The sequence below is a fragment of the Sceloporus undulatus genome, chromosome 1 (assembly GCF_019175285.1).
Source record: "Sceloporus undulatus isolate JIND9_A2432 ecotype Alabama chromosome 1, SceUnd_v1.1, whole genome shotgun sequence".
NCBI lineage: Eukaryota > Metazoa > Chordata > Lepidosauria > Squamata > Phrynosomatidae > Sceloporus > Sceloporus undulatus.
The window spans coordinates 196,266,134-196,279,223 of NC_056522.1; the positions used below are offsets into that span (position 1 = coordinate 196,266,134).

The window sequence follows — 13,090 nt, forward strand, 5'->3', positions numbered from 1 at the left end:
TTATTATGGCAGACTTATTTACTCTCCTCCTTTCTCTCTGATGCTTACACAGGCTCCAAATATTCCAGTAGGGGATCATGATATCAGTTGCTATTTAACTTGCCTGTTAACTTGCCTACTATGACTATAGTAGGATCAGCTAGAGTAGACTCCTGCGCTTTCCCATAGGTGTGCGACTGAAGTTCCCATCAGTCATAACTAGCAAAGGATAATATGGGCTGTAGTTCAACAACATCTAGGGCTGCATCCGCACTGAAGAAATGATCCAATTTGACACCACTTTTACTGCCATAGCTCAATGCTCTGGAATTCTGGAATTATAGTTCTGTGATGTATTTAGCTTTCTCTGTCAGAGAGCTCTGGTGCTGCAACAAACTAGAATTCCCAGAATTCCATAATATTTATCCATAGCAGTTAAAATGATGTCAAACTGAATTATGTCTGCAGTGGGGATGCAGCCTAGCAAGCAGGCCTTAGAGAGCCCAGATGCTGAGAAACATAGCCCAAGTATCCTCTGTCCAGAAGGCCACAAAAAGGCCAAACATGTTCAGGTGCTGACTACTTGAGCTGTAAAAAATTGCTCATCTTATTCATAAATCTATGTATTTAAAGAGCTACCACAACTTATCCTTTTTTTTTCTTCTTCAGATGGTACATGATTTAGATCCCTTTCTGGTATATATGCACCAGCGCTTTGCTTTGTGCTTCTGTGCTGCCTCGCAAGTTTTGGAGTTCACTTCCAACAGCCCCAGTTGCAAGCAACCAATCCCTTTCTTAAAACTAGGATTTAAAATTCAATTCCTATCAGTGTTGTATGTTAACAATGTGGTAGCTATTTAGACATTTCAATATGGAGGCTTGGTGACAACAAAGGGTTCCTCCAACACTTCTCTCCATCTCTTCCACCCAACTCCATTCTCTTCCATTGATTATCCTATACTGTTTCTTCACCCAATTCAAATTATGCACTTTTCCTTTTGTTTTAATTCCAAACTATATGGAATTGTGCTGTAAATGAGGTATCCTGGAACTCCATATGTTTCATTACACAATAACATCACTAAACGGTAAATAAAAAGTTAGAGCAATGCTCCTCTAATAATATCACAATATCACTACTATTGCTAAAAGCTAGCTTGTTGTCTATTTTCCATAATAATAATAATAATAATAAATAAGTAATACTTTTTCAGTGATGTAAGAAATAGTCACAACACTCACATAAATTTGTTCTGAGCATCTTGGACCATATCTTGATAAATTTGTGAACGACATGTACGGTAAGCCTATTTACATGTTACTTGCATGATCCATGGTGGAAGGGGTCAGCGAGGGCCATGTGTTTAGTTTTGCAACTGAAGTGAAACTTCTCTTTACAATAAGCCATTTGTTGTGGTGTGCCTTTAAGTCATTTCTGACTTAAGGCAACCCTAAGGCGAAGCTATCATAGGGTTTTCTTGGCAAGATTTCTTCAGAGATTTCCCATTGCCTATCCCTGAGGCCGAGAGCATGTGACTTGCCCAAGGCCACCCAGTGGGTTTCATGCCTGTGCTGGTAATCGAACCCTGGTCTCCAGAGTCATAGTCCAACACTCAAACCCCTAATTATGTAGCACTTCTAAAACTACAGCAAATTCCAGAAGGTTCTCCTATATTTCTCTTTACATACTTAGCATATAACCCAACAACTGCAGCAAAATGTTTCTAAAGCAGAGGTAAAACTAACCTAATGAATCGTGAAATAGGAACTCAATAGGTCAATCCATATGCACTGTTCCCCTTCAAGCCCCATTAAATCAAACAGGCATTGTAGAGAATTCATTCTTGGCAGAGTGCACACAACAAAAATAAAAATACAAACAAAATGATGCCTCCTTTAAGAATGCTGGCTAAATCAACCAGGCTTGAGGGACAGTTCCTTCTGCTTCAGCAGTGCAAATTTAAAACAGATTCATCCTTTAGTGAATGTAAATAAGGCAGACACAACATTTGCTTCAAATGCTATCTTCTGCAGGACTAATGTGATGGGAGTTCCCATCAGATGTTATAAATATGCCTGGTGGGGGAGAAAAACAACCGCACAAATTTTAATCAGCTCTTAGTATCTGAGGATTTGTATTTCAGATTTTCTTGAGAGAACACAAATTTACACTGGCTGCAATAGCAATAGCATTTACTGTACATTTCTATACTGCTTATCAGTGAACTCAGAACTCTCTAAGCAGTTTAAATTGCCCCCAACAAGCTGGGTACTCATTTTACCAACTTACAAAAGGATGCAAGGCTGAGTCGACCTTGGAGCCCTGGGATTGAACTCCAGTATCAGCATTTAACCACTGAGCCACCAGGGCATTCAGAGGTTATGCTAAACCGTTATGTGTTTCTAAACAATGGATAATCTTAATTATCAGTAGGAGAAACAAATCTTCTACATAAGCGATAGACTGAAGTTGCCTTATTTCAATAAACCACAGTTAAAATTAACCACACTTGCAGCTAAGCTAAAAGAGCAACATTCCAGTTTCCTCATCACAGTCAGGTGGAAGGAGTGGAAGCCCAGGAGCAGAAGATTAACTCCAGTTTATTTTCAGAGTGCATGTGTATGTGTGTGTACAGATAATTCTCAGTTGTTGTGTGCTTTCAAATCATTTCCGACTTATGGCAACCATAAGGTGGGCCTATCATGGGCTTTTCTTGGCAAGTTTCTTGCACCACACTATCTCATAAATTAAATTATCTTTGTAAAAAAAAGTCAGAACTATGCTGGATGCTATCTTTTGGTCCTATGTTACAAAGGTTAAGTTTGCATAACTGCTTCAGAACAGAAGCAAATATGCCAAGCAAAGGCTTGTTTATTTTAGGTGTCATAATTTAGACCAAGCAGTTCAGAGAAACAGAAGTACATGCCGGTAAGCATACACTGTTAGTCAGTTTTCACTGCAAAGTTACAGCAGTTTTCCCCTGAATGAAATACTATTCAATGTATACCTATAAGTGCCTGTCAACTTATCACGACCCTATGAATTTTATAGGGTTTTCTTAGGCCACTCAGGGACACTCAGAGGTTGTTTTGCCAGTTTCCAAAATTGAAATTCAGATGTAACAACAAATCATGGTTTGTATTAATGACAGTCTATAACTCAATTGATGGCTCATGCTTCAATATCGAGAAAACCTATTCTTTAAGTTGTGCTGTCTTTGTACACTAACCTACGTGTAACCATACCAGTTGACTTATTTGATTAGATAGCCACCCCCCAAAATTAGACATAGACGTCTATGCCCCAAGGACATAAAACAGGACTGGGCATGCTCTAGCCCAGAGGAACAAACTGTCTGGCTCTTCCAGACTCTGCTGGGCCACAGCATACAATCACAGTTGGTGTTTTTGACAACGAGAACTGAAATTCCATTTGCTATTCGGAAAATAATTTCTCCTGGATCTAAAAGAGCCCAGATTAAAATATTATGAAATATTCCACATCCCCTAGGAAATTTTTAAGTGGGAAAGTAAAAAAAATAATTTTAAAAAATTAAATTTGAGGGCAGTGGCATGCCTGGCCTATAATGTGTGTTTAAAGCCAAGGTTACCAGTAATTGTGAAAGAAACAGGTATGAGTGAAGAATGAACAACCAGACTACAGTCTAGGAGCAAACTGTCATTAGTCCTTTCTATACTAATTTTATACAGTCAGTGTATCTGCTTGGTAACCTCTTTATCCAGCCAACCTCAGTTAGAACAAGCAATTGGCACCATATTAATAAGATGGTGTGACTGCCACACTAATCAACAATCAGAGCTGAATGGATGGTGCAATTGTTTCAGGCCCCTTGCTGACTAGGGACCCATTCGCACCACAAGAGTATAGCACTATTATTCCATTTTAACTATAATGGCTCTATCCTATGGAATTCTGGGATTGGCAATTTAAGGAGGGGCATTTAGAACTCTCAGCCAGGGAGTTCTAGATCTCCCTAAACTGCAAACTCCAGAATTCCACAAGAAAGAACCATGACAGCAAAAGCGGATAGCAGTACTACAGTGGGTTTTTGGTATCCACTGGGGCTTGGTTCCAGGAACCCCTGGAGATACCAAAATCCATGGATGCTCAAGTCCCATTAAATACAATGGCACAATGAAAGAGTGTCCCTTACATAAAATGTCAAAATCAAGGCTTGCTTATTGGAATTATTTTTATACAGTGGACCCTCCCCTTACGCAAGGGATCAGTTCTGGATCCCCCCGCGTAAAAGGAAATCCGCATATGCTCATGCCCTATAAGAAACAATGGCGGTGCACAAATGATGGTGCGGGGTGCCATGGGCACGCACGCCATTCCTTTTATTGTCATGTGGCTTCCGTGTAAGCTGGAACCTGCATATAGTGTGCCTGCATATGGCGCAGTCATCACTCCACACTCGCAAACTTGGCATTCACGGATTTAGATATTCACAAGGTCTCTAATGACCCCTCTCCTGTTTAATTTCTATGCCACAACTCCTAGAAGAGCTTATATAAATGCAGAAAGGGAATCCTATTTTGGGAACTGCTATGAGGCCTACCTATTTTGAAAGAACCTATTCAACTCCTTTTCACTAATTCCTAAACTAATATATAATTTATCAGAGATGGTAAGTCAAAGAAGTAGCAACCAATCTAATATTTCCTCTGAATCTGATCTCCAACAAGTCCCTCTCCTACCTATTTCCACAAAGTGGCTATGGAGGAGAAGGTAGACAACTAGTCTCACACAAACAGGGAATGTTACATTATTCTAGGAATGTAGTTTCTTCTCAAAGGTAGCAATGAACAATTTCAGCAATTTCCTTCCCTCTGGAAGTCTTCAAAAACCACAGTTTTCAAAGGCTATCCACAATTGAGAACTTATTCTGTGCCAAATTCACACATGGTTGCTTTGCACAAATCTCAGCATTTTCTGCATAGGAAAGGGCATCCGTGCATAAATAATTCAATTTCTTTGCAGAAAATGTTTTTTACACAGAAAATGCTATTTTATACACAGAAAAATGTTTTCTGTGCAAAAGTGACACGGCAAATTTTGCACAAAATAAGTCCCAAACTGCAAACATTTTCATCAGTCCATGATTCTTCTCATCACAGCTTCATCACTCAAAAATATTTTCAAATATTCTTTCCATCTCTACATTATTCATTAGTTCTTGTTCCATTGTGTTCCACTTGGGATACCATACAAGACCCTCTTCTTCTTCAGTACCTTGATATCATTTTCACTACCACCCTGTAAGGCAATGATTCCCAAAGTGGTGGTGCACCCCCCCCCAAAGGTGGTGGAAAGATCCAGGGAGGTGGTGAGGATAAAGGGGGGCCCTCAGTCAAAGTCACTGGGGGGGGGGCCTTCAGTCAAAGTCATTGGCGTACAAGAAAGAGAAGGGAAACCAGCAGCCTTTAGGATTATGGTGAGGATGAGGGTTGGATAATACATCTCTTTTCAGGGTCCCTTAAAACCACTGCACAATCTTGCCGATCACTTTGTGTGGTAGTGTCTCCTGCTCTTCACCTGCCTGCACAATTTCACTCCCTTAGCCATGTTTTTCGCTAGTAGTGGCAGGAAACTCTTGCAAAGCTTGGTTGCAGAGCATTGTTTCTGTGACTTGGAGTGGTGCCATTTTGGGACACACTGACTGATTGGAGCGAGGGGTTAGAGGACGTGTCGGAGGGGAGAACTGGCGACAAAAAGGAGCTTTCAAATTTAGGACACTACTTAAGCTTTGTGAGCTTTGTTAGGACTTGGCTGGCAGGTTGGAGCTGTGCTACTGCTCTTGCTTTCTTTCATTATATAGGTTGAGAAAAGTTTAACAAAAGAATCAACATTTTTTAGGGGACGGGAACGCTTCAAGCTGTGTGGGAAAAACATGTCTTTGGGGAAGAAGGGGAAGCAGTATCCCCCATTCCCTGTCCATGCCAGTCTCCAGTCCAGGACATATGGCCTCTGTAAACGACCTATGCACACGCCAGTTGCACCCTTCTCTGCCCCAGAGAAGAAGGATTGGGAGTCCTTCCTCACCAGGGAAAAGCTTCTCCCTTTGCAATTGGTCACCTTGGGAGCAGCAACCAAGCATCTGGCTGAGTTATGACTAAGAGGCTTCTTGCCCACACTGGCCTTTGCCACAAGATGGGCATGGGTGAAAGGCCTCTTGGTCACTGCTCAGCCAGCTGTTTGGTTACTGCTCCCAGGATTGACAGGGTACAAAAAGAACAGCAACCAAGCAGCTAGTCAAGCAGCATGCAAGAAGCCTCTTGTCCACACCAGCCCAGAGGCTTCTGGGTCACTGCTCAACCAGCTGCTCGGTTGTCACTCCCAAGGTGACTGGGGGCAAAGGGAGAAGCAACCAAGAATGTTTGTTTTAAATTTGTAATACAACAGTAGACCTAATATCAAGTAATAGGTATTACTGGCACTAGGCTGTTGCTCAAGAGGAAAGGGGATGACGGTCTGAAAAAGTTTTGGGGACTACTGTTGTAAGGAAAGCTAAGAAAAAATAGTTACTGGTCCAAGGTATTCAGTGAGTTTCATAGCCAATTGGGGATTTGAACCATGTTCTCTCCAATTTGTCTTGATGTTCTAACCATTATACCATATGCTTACGTACACAGTACTGTATATATGCAGATATATCACAAATACATACTTTTTAAGGACAAATTATTTGGAGAAATCAGATTATCTTTCATCTGAATACTAAATCTTTAAGGTGTGGGTTCTCAATCTCAATTCCACGAGACACCTCCCCCCATGCAATAATGTTTTATTTTCTTTGATTTTCTTTCTGTTACTTTGAAAACTGTTTGCATTTTGCTCAGAAGGAGGTCCATTGCCAAGCAGAGTCCACTGTTTGAACTCTCAAAGGGGGACAAAGGCTTTCATGGCGGCATCCATGGTTTTTGTGGGTTTCTCAGGCTATGTGGCCATGTTCTAGAGATTTTCTTCCGACGTTTTGCCAGCATCTGTGGCTGGCATCATGAAGAGCTTAGCCACAGATGCTGGCGAACATCAGGAAGAAAATCTTCTAGAACATGGCACACTAGCCCGAGAAACCCACAAAAAAACCATCTCAAAGGGGGCCCATGTAAGAATCACTGACTGGAGTTTAATACTTCTGTCTGCTACTGCCCCATTGGCATCTAGTCCCCCACTCCTCCTTCTCATAACAATTTAATCAGATCTGAAGCCTTGGAAGAGTTAACAGCTCTAAAACAATCAGTTTATTTTACAACATTATATTACCATCTTTTAATTCTACATTTATATGTGTATTGCAATATCTACTGAAATGCCAGACTCTTGCTGAATAGAAGAGACAGGGCATCCAACCTTGCCAATCTGTCTATCTATCTCATGCAGAAAATCCAGCAGCTACAATGGGAAAGCAGAGCACGTGATTCTCTTCAGAGAGAATCAACCACAAACAGATCTGTAGAAACAAAGTGAGCCAAATATATTTCAGTCTTCCTCATAGTATTCCACACAGCAAACATGTGTTAAAAATAATAGATAAGTTACTCTCTTGATACTTAGAAAATGCCACCCTCCTGCTAAAAGACAGGTCAGGCTGTGCAGAAAGCCTCAGCAAGCCTGTTGCAGATAGCTGAGTAATCCAAAAGTCAATGAACCAGCCCAAGGCCATCTGCGGTGATGAGGAACACAGACCAATGAAGAATTTTGCAAACTACAGCCACAATATACTAAATGCCTCCACAACTGTTTCCGTTTACAGTTGTATGGGTACATTTAAGAGATACCACCAGCTGATACATGTTCCAAATACACTTTACTACTCCCCCAAACTTTTCTTCCTGAAGTGTGCCTTGCATATTTCCCTTCTTTCTTTGTCTCTGTCATTAGCTTTTGAAAACAAATAAAAACAACACTAGCGCCAACTCTCACATGTGTTTACAGGAGAAAGGTCAATGAAATATGGGCATTACCAGGAACAAACTAGGCCACACTTCCAAATAGTCTACGCCAAACACTTGATACTTTTATCACTACTGTGATAAACAGCTATATTAAACAGCTATGGGCACTGCAAAATGAGTTCTTTATTCTTGAGAGTGCCTCTGCATAGCTGAGTGCCTTTTCCCAATCTTAATCATCAGAGGCAATTCAGATGAGTAAAATGTATTTTTAAAAAAGGAAAAAGGGAGAAAGGAATCAGAGGATGCTGCAATCCAAAGGTTAAAAAGAGGAATCTGAGATGTAACATTTAACATAGCTGATCTTTCTACTGTTTCGTAAACTGAACATTTTCATACATATAGCTAACATTTAAGAAAAACAAAACACCAACAGCCTTGCATTTAATAGTTCACCTGGCAACCACAGATAACTGAGAATTCTGTTCATCTGATTAGATGGCTGGTAGAGGAGGGAATTATCACTCAGTTTCTCCTGGTAGAAGGCTTTTTTAAAAACTTGGTCTGTTAAGAAATTATAAGTCTCCATTTCCATGCAAGCCTAAGAAGCCATGACTCTCTTTCTTCTACATCCCACAAGGAAACCTGAGGTACTATCGTCAGTAGTAACTTTTGCTAGTTTCTTTATAAATTTGAACTCTCATGATAAATTTGGCCATGCTCATGAGAGGACCAAGACTGACATATTTGTACTCAACCTTGTTTTTCCATACTGAGACAGAAGCAGATCGATTCGACACAACATAGTTCTATCTCTGGCTAAAGTTCTCTTCAAAGCCTTATGGTCTGTGCTCCTTCATCCTAGCAATCCTGATCATGCTGGGTTCCAGTACCCATGTCGAGCTCTACATGCAGAGGCTTCCCTTATGCTAACATCCATGCTCTGGACATCAGGGCCAGAAACCCTACATGAGATCTGTGCAAGGAAAAGACTCATAACTCACTGCAATAAAATGGCTGTGTGGCCTGACCATGCTATACACCAAAGATCATGGATTTATTCAATGGAACAGCAAATTCACTCAAAGAAACAAATCCAGAAGTCTAGAATAGCAAATGTCTTTGACTTCAGCTATAGAATTGAAGACTGGGATGATACTTAGACAAAAATAGGCAAAGCCTTCACTTCCCCACCTACAATTCTGGTAGTCCACCAACTTGAGTTCCTTAATCATATTAGCTCTGGGTTATAACAATAGATCAGCATCACTGTTATAATATTTATCACAATGTTAACATAGAAGGATGAGGAAAAAAGGATGGATGAAATAGTCAAAATGTTACACCCAATGGTGTAAAATCATCCAGTGGACTATAATGCAATTTACCTGTATTGCCATTGTGTTATTCATATCCTTCAGACACATTTCTGGCACTACTAATGCCTGCTATCGAAGCAAAATGAGATCTGAGTGGATACCTTTTCCCTCAGTGTTTAGAAACTTGGTATTTTCAGAAGACTGTGAAGAGAGACCCTTCAACACCATTATATGGATAAAACATTTTATACACTTCCAGCTTTTTCCAAATCTCTGGTGGAAAACTTAATGGCTTTATCATGTTTCAAATGCCTAGCACTATTTCTGTTGCATATCAATCTGGTATCCAAATAATTGAGACATCTGGATTCAGATTCCAGCTATCTCTGGATTTAGCCTGAACTCAACTCCTTCTATATATAGATGATGTCTTATCAGATCTTTGTGAGTAAAGCTGTACAGTTTTCACTGCTTGCAGCACCAGATGCTTCTTTTGCAGTGACCTGCCATGGGTTTTGTCAACTCAGTGTGAAAGTTTTCATGATGGTTTTTGAAAAGCTTAAACTAGCCATCCAGAACAATACTGCACCAGAGGAATATTTTGGTCTGACCATTACAGGCAGCTCTAAAAACTGGATAGCACCTCTAAAAACAAACACCCTTCTTCTGTTTCTATCAACAGCAACAACAGTTTAGAAACTGCTCAGTTTTTTGTAAGTGTGTACATTAAACAGTGGGTGTTTATTTACTTAATTCACAAATGCTTCTAAAAAGCAAGAAGCACAAAGCTGTTTCTCTCTTGCATAACAATTTGCAGCTAAACATACAACAGCCTATATTCTACAAGTAGTTTGTCCCATGGACAGACCAATGAATTAATGAAATTTACCTATGTGTTGATTCACCATTCAACCATAGATTCAATAGATCTAATCTAGTTAAGATTACCAACAGATTTCAGTCCATGCACTCCCGAAGAAAACAAAAGTGCAACTGGATGGAAAGCTGCTTAAAATTATCATAGTCCATTTCACTGTTCAGATCAATGGCACAGGAACTATGACAAGTTGTTACTTGTCTACTATTATTACATGTACTTATGCTCATCTTCTCTTCCAGATTTAGAATTTACACCTTACAAAATAAACTAGCTAACATATGGATAAGAATATACAAAAATATTATAATTTTAATTATAATTAAAATATTATAATTATAAAATGTAATTAAACTATCATTAACATTAAAAACAATTTAAAAAACACATTAAAAGATAAATAAATAGTTATCTACTTACTATTATTAGAAAGATTACAGATAGTGCCTTGGCAGCAGAAAGAAGAAAGTCAGTCCCTTTGCTCCTCAGAGGAAAAAAATGTATATAGTTCAACTTAATTTATGTCATGGAAATAACAATTACAATAATAACATAAGCTGCACCATAATATTTAGGGTAGCTATGAACTACAGCGGACTTTCCATATTCATTGGATGTAGGGGTGCAAGACCCTCACAGAAGTGAAAAATACACAAATAAAAAAACTTCTGTTTTTTACCTGAGAGAACACCTTTCCAGGGATTTCTACATCCTCCAATACAACTCTAGGGCCAACATCTGACAGAAGATGACCACACAATTGCAGCGGAGGACCTACACATGCTTAGAGAAGCATTTTCTCTAGGAATCTCTAAGTCCTCCAGTGCGACTCTATGGTCAACTTCTGGCAGAGATGTGCAGGAGAACCTAGCAATTCCTAGAGATAACGTATTAATCAAATCCGCAAATAATCAAATCCATAAAAGTCAAAGCTGCAAATGTGAAGGGCCAATTGCACACAATAAAAAAGCAGTTCTAATGAAACAACAAAAACATACCTACAACTTGGAAATGCGTCCTGACCTACCTATTCTTTTTCCTCCCCTTCATGCTGCTGAGCATTTCATTTTAATGAATCTAACGCAATCCAACTTCAGGACTTTAAGCTCACACTTCTCCCCTCTCTCCCTTGGCAATAACTGTCAACCACAATACGAATACTGAACTCAACAGAAATTACTGCAGAAGTGCCTGGCCACCACCTCCTGAGAGTGACGCCTTGAAATGGACGGGGAGTCCATGTTAACACCACACTGGAAATGTGCCATGAACCAGTAGGCATTAGCTAATTTGCACAAGCACAGCAGATATAAGCAAGAGCCAATGGAAACATACTGCCATTTGTTCAATATTTTGCTTTTGAGATTCAGAGACATTCCTTTCTTTATAGCTCCATATACTTCATGTATGTGTTGCAGTTTCAGCGAACAATTCTTGGCAAACAAACTCCTAGCCCTGACAGCAGTCCACAGAGAGATTTTAATCCACTAAAATCACTAGATAAACCCTCTGCTGATAACCTCAGATGTTTAAACTCATGAGTCAGACCCACATGGTACAAAGACTGGAGTCAATGACACTAGAGTGTCATACCATCACTGGACTATGAATAAGTAGTCAAAGGAAAAGTATGGAAAGATGACAAGTAAAAATGAAATAAACAATCAAGCAGGAAAGAAGAAGTGGGTTATATAAGTAAATGGCTTAGGGATAGAATATCTGAATATTGTACTGGTTCCACTATGGTAACTTTGACTTTTCATGTTACCAAGCATCATGAAAAGGACCATGCCAGAAAGATTCCTACACCACAAAGTGGAACAAAATTTACTCCTAAAATGTGCACTGGTCACTTCTCAATCTACCTGCATAGCTTTTTCCATTATGAGGCTTTTATCAGTACATGGTATCCCTGTCATACATTCTTCCTACATAAACAGCTACGTCTTTTGAAGACTGAAAAATGAAGAATCCTAGAATTGCCCAGAGGCTTTCAGAGCCACTGCAAATGGGAGTGGAGGTGCTCCTACACAGAACTGAAGACAAATATTTCTGACTAAAAGAATGCATGAAGCAAAGCTCCACACACATTCCATCAAAATGTTTTAAGAGTCTCCTTTGCATAGTTGTTTTCAACAAAAACACTAAGAATAAATTGTTACCTATACTCCCTTTTTTCCTGTTAGGAAAGTCATTTCAGCTACAGTGAAGAAACAATATGAAGTTAGCTTTAAGTCAATTCGACAAATGATAACTTTAATAACAAAACATTATTATATAACATTAATAATAAAAAGCTACAGCAACACATATGCATTGTTATCTGAGATACTATTTGCCACTATTCCTGAAGTTGTCTCTTTAGCAAAGAGTAAACAATTATTATTATTATTATTATTATTATTGGTTCATTCAGCTAACAGAAAGTTTGTTTAACATATTACGTAAAAGTATTCCCATGTGCACTCAAGCTGCAAAATACCAGAAAATTACAGCTTGATGATTACAATCATAACAGGAACAAAATTCAGGAAATATGCAAATCTGTGCAACTGAAGCTATTATTTCATATTACAAATAACCAACTGGAAACCAATATTATTCCCATAGAACAAAGGTAGGGAAAGCATGGGCCATGGGCAACATGTAACCCAAAGGCTGATTTTGAGACCTCAGGGATGCCTCCATTGGCTTTTAATATTCTCTTAGTCAAAATGACCCCCAAACCCTAGGGGAACTAGGGGTTCAAATGCTTTTTTGATCAAGGAGGGGCTTTTTGTTTTAATCCAGGAAGTACACTGGAAGTTATTTTCAATGTCCTTCCATATTTTTTTTAAACTTTCTTGAACCTAAAACAATCTAGCAACAGGACAAAGTTCTTCATTCCAAATCTGTTTCCAAGGCCTCCATTCCAAAGCTGTTTCTGCTCGATGTACAGTAAAGGGATAATAATAATAATAATAATAATAATAATAATAATAATAATAATAATAATAAT

General features: G+C 39.2%; 1 protein-coding gene across 8 annotated transcripts in view; it reads right to left on the reverse strand.

Annotated features, from left to right (window-relative positions):
* Positions 1 to 13,090, reverse strand: part of MYO1B (myosin IB) — a 153,912-nt gene that overhangs the window by 134,297 nt on the left and 6,525 nt on the right. Inside the window, exon 1 of one of the 8 annotated variants that reach the window (XM_042445908.1) lies at positions 11,428 to 11,538. The exons of 6 other annotated variants lie outside the window; for them this stretch is intronic. The gene's annotated coding sequence lies outside the window, so the exon portion shown is untranslated. Of the gene's footprint in view, positions 1 to 11,119; positions 11,258 to 11,427; positions 11,539 to 13,090 lie in introns of those variants that run through there. One more of the 8 variants, XM_042445907.1, reaches the window with a different exon arrangement.